Below are 8,098 nucleotides of genomic sequence, written 5' to 3' on the forward strand. Positions count from 1 at the left end.
AGCTTGATTGATGAGGTATTAATGACACAAAAATAAATGGTTAAGGTGGGAAATCGAAAATGTTGATAAATGTAAATGTGAGCAAAAAAAATATGGGATTTCTAAAATTAGTGTAAACGGATTTGTTAGTTATGCAAGTAGGAAAAGAAATAATTTGATTAAGCAAAGATTTATAGCAACATATTAGTTGAAGTTAAAAATCTTTGCTGAAAATAGTTGGACATCATTGACTACAAAGATTGTAGTTTTGTTATGATGTTGTGTTTGAAGGACAGAACATACATTGTTGGCGAGAGCATCATCAAAGTTTGGGTTACCAAAGGTTGTGAACTTGGTATGTCCATAAGGAAGATAAGTGTTGAAGGGGAGTAATTGAAATCGAAAGACCTGTAATTAATGTAAATAAGATAAGATAAATGGTTAATATCTATTTAAACTGTTTAGTAATTCATATTGAATGTTGTTATTTTCATGATCACATTAATAAACAATGAATGGAAAATAATCAGACTTTTTTCTCAACAGATCAAAGATGAAAGTGAAGAAACCAAAAATTATCAAGTGGGTATGTATGAAGCATGTTTCTAATTAAAGTAAAAAGGGTATTTATTTGTTTATTATTAAAGGTAAACCAAAGAGAAATAGATGATTTGTAGGCTAAAGTGTATGCAAATGCATATGCATTTTTTTGTTTCAATTTCCCCTTGGTGTGTGCATTCTTAGCTAAGGGTATACTTTGTTCCTAGTGTAGTTTTATTTACTATAATTAAGGATAATCTTGAATCGAAGTTCTAAGCATGAATTATTTTAATTGTAGGTAATCATGTCTAAGTCTAAGTTAATTGTGTGATGACTTAGTTTTGTTATATAATTGAGCAGTATTTTCAAGTATCATCTTTAAGAGTGAATAATTAAAGTGAAATCATGCAGTTGGGAATGGTAATCATCATTTGAAGATAACAAAAATAACGGAAAAATGAGTGTGTGTGAATTTTTTTTGCTATAATCAAATAGAGAAATTATCAACAACAAAGTATATAAACCCAAAAATGAAGAATGCAAACTAAAAGGAAAAGAAAGCAAGGTTTTGGAGTAGTGAAATAAAGATTAGATGAACAATAATCAGATATAAAATCAAATTATAAATAGAGTGTAAATGTGAAATAAAATGTGTTTGTAGGAAAATATTAGTCATGATTGTGAAAGTGGTATGAATATTTTTTTGTATATAAGGATAGATACGAACCTCACAGTAAATTATCAAATATTTCTCGAAAAACAATATTTTTGGTTTCATTTACACTTGAACCATTCTCATCAGTGGCCATAATATGCAATCCGTTTCTAGATGTGACTCTAGAAAAAACAACGTATAATTGACCATGTATGAAAACAGGTTTAGGTAGATATATACCAATTTTTTCAAGAGTTTGTCCTTGGCTTTTGTTGATCGTCATGGCATAAGATAGCTTGATGGGATATTGTTTTCTTCTGAAAACAAATGGCCATTTTGGATGTTTTGCTGTTAAGAGTATGCGTGGAATGAAAAACTTGTTTGTCGTTTAATTTGAGGATATGGTTTTGCCTTCAATAATATTAGGAGCTAATTGTGTGATAATAAGTCTTGTTCCATTACATAAGCCAGAATTTTGGTTGATGTTTCTATGTAGCATTACAATGGCACCTATTTTTAAGTGTAAAGCATGGTCTAGCAGGCTAGGAAATTTCAATGAGTTAAGGAATTTTGTTAGGTATAGTAATTCATGGTTTGATACTTGGTCACTTGTTTGGGAAATAGAATCATGACTGAAATAGGTTTTTGTGTATCCTAGTAGTAGATCTAATGCGTATGCATTTATTGAATTAGCTGTTTCATTGTAGGGTGTAACTATAGCTCTTTGTCTAAGGTATTCAGGATCAGCATGGAATTTATCGAAGTCATTATAAACAGAAAAAAATGATATCATTTATTGGGTTATGTATTATAGGGACCAACAAATCATTAGGTAATGGTATGTAATCAGATTCATCACCATTAATTACCATGCTTGTTGAGTGTAGGTTTCCATCACCAACATCTAATAGCCACTGTGCAAATGTTTCAATCTATTTTCTTGATTCTTCACTTAAATTAGGCTTTAATAATCTCATATTAGTTTTCAATTTAAACACCTTACATTTAGACCATAATGGTGATCGGTTAATTGTAGCATTTATAATATCTGTTTTATGACCAGATTCAATAACTGGTAGGATTTGTCTAAAATCTCCTCCTAGTAGAAGTGTTTTTTCTCCAAAAGGTTTGTCAATTGCTTCATTGGAATCTTGGTTTAGTATATCTTTAAGAGTTCTGTCTAAGGCTTCAAAACAATGTCTATGAACCATAGGTGCCTCATCCCACACTATTAGACTACAGGCTTGGACTAATCTTGCTAATTGAGTTCCTTTTTTGATTTGGCATGTAGAATATTCATTAATATCAAGAGGGATTTTGAATCTTGAGTGAGCAGTTCGACCTCTAGGTAATAATAAAGAAGCAATACTTAAGGAGGCAACAGCCAAGACTATTTTTCCTACAGATCTAATGCTTGATATAATAGTATTCCATAGATAAGTTTTTCCTATACCACCATGTCCATATACAAATATCATTTGTCCTTCACCATTTTCAACTGATTGTTTAATGCATTGGTATATTTGTTTTTGTTCGATATTCAAGGTTGTGATTAAATTTAAATGTAATTATTGAAGTTCAAATAAGTTATAATTCATTTCTTCATGTATTAGCCTATCATGATCGTAAATGACATTTTCTTGGTTTGGCATAGGTAATCTAAATTCAAATAACGAACTACAATTTTTATTGAAGAGATCTTCTAGGGAAATAAGAACATAATTTTTAAGATCATTTTCAGGGATTGTGTATTGTAAGTTTCTAAAGGCTTGCTTGATCCTATATTCAATATCTTCAGTAAAAAGTTTCCAATGATTTTCCCAAAGGTTAAGAGGATTTGCAACTTGACAAAACATTATGATAGTGACAAATAATTGTCTTAATTGTTCGCTAGAAGCCCATTGAGAAGTTTGAACAATTGCATCATTCCATTCTAGATCATTTTCTAACAAACCTAGAATTTGGCAAGTTTCTTGATAAATTTTATAAGTTATCCCATCCACAGTTCTAATGTATTCAAAGCTAGTTGCTCCTCTAATTACATTTAATAACATACGTAAATAATACAACTCTCCAGAGGTTGGATGTACGTAATTTATCCTACCTATAGACCTACCTTGTTTTCGCTTATTCCATTTAGATTCTTGTTCATGCCAAACATATTCAGTTGGGAAATCTACATAGAGTAAATGATGGCCGTTTTGATCATTTTGGTTGCAAGTCATCCATTCAGTGAAAGTTGTTTTAGTAATGTCTGGTCTATGGATAACGCCTGATATAGTCTCATGATCATGAAAATAAATATTTTGTTGTTCAGGTAAATGGACAACTAACCTTTGGACAGCAGGTTCTCTATGGTGTATTGGAAAAGCAAAAAGTCTTCAGCATGCTTCGTATGCTGATAAGTATCTACAATCTAAATAAGTTTTGATTTCATCAACCTCTATATCTTCTTGTTGCTGTTTGTGAAGGCTAGTGAAATTTGCGATACTATTATGTGCTTGATCATTTGAGTTTTTATTTTCTAAGATGACTCGTGCTCTATCAAGACCTTTGTTGATGTACTTGAAAAGGTATTTTATAGCTCGAGATTGACCACAAATTTCAACATTAATGTGTGCCTGATATTTGATAACCAGATCTCTGTTATCGGGTACTACATATTGATTATCTAATTTAATATTGTTCTTGGTTGTGACACAATTTGGGATATCTCTTATTCGGTATATTGAAAATCCATCTTCATTTATTGTAGTGCTTGTTTGGAAGTCTTTTGGGTAGTATTTTGAGCAAAATCCTTTGATCATGCAGAGCGAGGTTGGTCGGGCAAGGCCACATGGACCATGGACCATGAATTCAACAATAGCTTTGTACCCAGTAGGGTCAAGAAACTTGTGAGGCAGTTCAGCTGTTATAATTTTATCTACATCATCAGGTGATGAACACTTAGAATCATGATGGAGCTAAAGCAGGATATGCACATGGGGTAGCCCTCGTTTTTGAAATTCAATAGTGTAAGTCACTGGATGAAAAGAAAATAATAATAATTGATAAAAGTGTTAAATGTTTGATATTGTTTAGTGAAAAAAGAGTTTATTTGGTAATGTCGAAATATAATTGTAAAGCAAAACAATTTCTACTTACCAGCTGTTGGAACACCAAAATGTTTATTCTTCAATCAATCATCCATTAAATAATGAAGTTTTATTTTAAAAACTCTTGATGTTATATCAGGTCTGTCTTCAGCTTTTTGATTTGGAATTGAATTTAATACATCTTGAATTTCTTTCCATTTAGCATTACATGTAAACGTGATAAAAAGATCTGGGCAACCATAGTACCTACAGATTGCCATGGAATCTTGATAATTTTGTAATAAATATCGAGGACTACCAGTAAAGCTAGAAGGAAGGACAATGCGTTTTCCTACGGTATTAGCATTATTGTCACCTCTGGCAAAGGCATCTTTTAAACCTTTATACAATTCAGCTCTTAATTGTTTTTGATTATTTCTTATGAATAATAATATTTCTTCTTCAATGATAGCATACGTATCGACTATAAATTGTTGAAGTAACCTACCACCTTTTAATAATGTATTTTTATAAGTTGATCGTTGTTGAATTATATATGCATAATATTCTCGCATTGTAACATATTTTCGTTTAGGTTTTTTTCTTGAAGGTGAATCAATATAATTTATATCAAGTGTAAATCCATCTTCACCGTAAGGGAAAAGAAAGGGATATTGCATGGCCATAAAAGATGGGTGTAGCTCGCTAATTCATTTAAGACCTTCGTTAATATGATCTACTATAATATCTCGTTGGCCATCATACTCTCCAAAATCACAAACTATTAAAGCAACAATTTCAGATGTGATAGGTAGTCTATAGGTTAATTGTGATTGATCTCGAGATGCCATAAGTCTCAGTCGAAGTGGAGCGAAATTTGTTGTTGTCAATCGATCTCTAGCCATTCTAAATACTTTGATTATTTGATTATTATCGTCTAGCATTTTCATCAAACCTTCAACAATTGATTTATCAGTAGAATTGTTATTAAAATCATCATGATAGATTTCTAATCTATTTGAGATTTCATTTTCGGTGTCATAAATGTATAATTGAGTGAATTTTGGTTTGTGTCCACTTATTAGGAGTAGAGAGCCTATTCGATGGTACACTTGTCCATTAATTTTGAATATGTAAGGCCCTCTTGTATTGTTGATTGAGTGGGCAATTCGACCGCCTAATGAAGTGAATTGAAACATACTATTATATATTCTTATATTTTGTTTAAAATTTAAACCTTTATTATGTGTATTATCAGCAAGTAAATTATCTAAGAAAGTAGGTGTTTCTCTAAAGTTCGGTATTTGGACTATACCTTGTTGACAACAAAGACTAAAAGTAGGATTTCAATTTTGTTTAGATATATCAACTCGTTCCTCATACCACATGTAAACGGAGCAATAAGGACATACATAATTTGGGCCATCAAAGCAAAGAATGGTTGAATTAGTTTGGGTACTTTGAAAAGGAGTTGATTCATTGGTAGTATGCAAATTCCTAGGAATAGGCCCTGTGGATGCTGAAGTGTAATTAGAGGATTTGTTTGTAGGCAAAGATGTCAAATTCATTCCTTGTGTTTCATGGATAACGTTGAATGAATCTATGGTAAGTCTAGTATTGAGAAGTTGAACTGAAGTTGTCTCCAACTCACCATTAGAATTGACAGTTGAACAAACAGTAACATGGTTTGCAATAGATAAATCAATAGTGATTAATGATTGATTATGTTGTTGAAGATGAGTAAGCGTTTCAACATTTTTATGTGATGAAAAAGTCGTTCGATTACAACTTGGACTATTGTCTTTAGATATAAGTGGATGATTTATAAAGTTTCTTTTAATTTTAGATAATTTTTTTGTTCTAAGTATTTTTAATCTATGATGTCTATTTTGTTTCGCTATCTTTAGTTTATCCATGGTTTTAAAAATAAATCCTAAATTCTTAAAATGTTTCTTATATTATTATTTAAGAAAGTCACAGATTAAACAAACTTATACTGAAATTTTATATTATCAATTTAGTTAATCAAATAAGTAATATGTATGAGCAAAAACTTCAAACAAATAGGTTCAGAAATGAAATTAGTAGAAAATATAAAAAATGTAGTGATAAGAGGTCAAATGAAGTGAAAACACATTACAGCGTATGGCGTGCTCCCTTGGAAACCTTTGATTAACACCAGGTCAAATTTTGATTTAATGGATAGTTATAAATTGCTCGATGCAGTTAAGAGAGACAAAATGAGAATTGGCTGCAAGCAAAAAATGTAGAAACCAATGTGAAAACTGTTGATTCATAAATGAAATGAATAGTTTTACAAAAAATAAGAAAAAATATTTGTTAATAGGTAGATGATATGAATTATAAGAAACAAAAACAAAAGTTCTTAAAATTGTAAGCTCAACAATAACGAAGTGTTTAATAATGAATAACAAAGAAGATAAGATAAAAAAGTAAATATCTATACAGAAAAGTTGATGTAATGTTGACCACAAAGTGAATCATTGTTACATGGTTGTTCACAAATTTATGTATTTATTTTCAACCAATTGAGAAAAAGTTAATGCTTATGAAAAAAATTAAGATAAAATATGAATTGTTATCAATCAGAATGATACTGTTTCATTACTATAAAAGTTATTAAAGTAATTTTGTAAGTTAAGTAGTTTTTATTAAATTTAATAAGTAGTAGAGTACAATTATTTGATCAATGTATTCCTAACATTATTGTTATATATTACCTTAATTAAGAATAGAGTAACCTATTTTTCATAAAACAAAAGCAACAAATTTGAACAAAATTAAATAAATATCTAAATAAGTTATATACAAAAAAAAGTGAAAAAAAAAGAACAAAATTTTTTTGCTCAAATAGAAAGATAGGAAAGAAACATAAGGAGGTAGAAAAGAAATTAGTTAAGAAATACCGAGCAATTCGATTTTAGATAAAATTTTGTAACTTTCATGTGCTTTTGTGAATAAATTTCTTACAAATTATTTATAGAAATAATTAGATAGTTGTAATATTAAAGAGGCTAATGAGGATAGCAGAACACTGAAAAATAGTTTGTGAATCTTTGATACTATCTGCTTTGACTTGAGCATGTTAAATAAATTACGATATTGCATAGATCTTTTTTGACAACCAATAATCCATGAATTATAATATAAAAGCTCAATCTGTCACGACCCGGAACTCCCCATCGGGCCCGTGACAACCGCCGCGAGGCCTCGACAGACATTCTTCACCCTGAATGTCGATTGAAACCTCGCAAGGCTTAGCATCAACTTCCGCATCTCCCCGGTGAGCAACAGTTATTAAATCTCGCATTTCAAAAAATCATAAGTCATTTTTAAATAAGAACAATAAAATATTATTTTCTGGCTCATAGGGGTATTTTCGTAATTTTTCGTCAAAAATCTCAAAACTTGCTAAAAATGTAGTAGGTAAGCAGAAAATATATATTTAATGATTTAAAAACAATTAAGTATCTAAAACGTTCATTTATAAGTAAATTGTTGACAACTAGTACTATTCAAAAATAATAAATAAAATATTCTATTTTCTCATCAAATAAATTTTTATAGAAATATTCGTAAATAATTTTTCGCACATGAAAGTAAAGTAAAAATTGTATGAATAGAAATACAGATAACCAAAATATAAGTTTTGATTTGCAATGACACGTGGGCTCCAATTGACCAAGAGGATGTAAGACTGTGAACTCTTACTTTCTATAATGCAGTTCCGAGCTTAGTTCTCGTCTTACTCGACTATCTATAAACTGTCCTGAGCTTGAAAAATGTATAGGAAGAAGGGGTGAGATTTTATAATCCCAGTGAGTAAACA

At 30.2% G+C, this 8,098-nt stretch overlaps 1 long non-coding RNA gene across 2 annotated transcripts in view; it reads right to left on the reverse strand.

The window, feature by feature from the left end:
- Positions 79-8,098, reverse strand: part of LOC18599940 — a 12,630-nt gene continuing 4,610 nt past the window's right edge. The window contains exons 4-5 of one of the 2 annotated variants that reach the window (XR_001926233.1): positions 6,389-6,499; positions 79-387 (exon numbers count right to left, since the gene is read on the reverse strand). This is a non-coding gene — a long non-coding RNA (uncharacterized LOC18599940). The remainder of the gene's footprint in view (positions 388-6,388; positions 6,500-8,098) is intronic. The other variant, XR_001926232.1, reaches the window with a different exon arrangement.

This window comes from Theobroma cacao, chromosome 1, assembly GCF_000208745.1.
Source record: "Theobroma cacao cultivar B97-61/B2 chromosome 1, Criollo_cocoa_genome_V2, whole genome shotgun sequence".
NCBI lineage: Eukaryota > Viridiplantae > Streptophyta > Magnoliopsida > Malvales > Malvaceae > Theobroma > Theobroma cacao.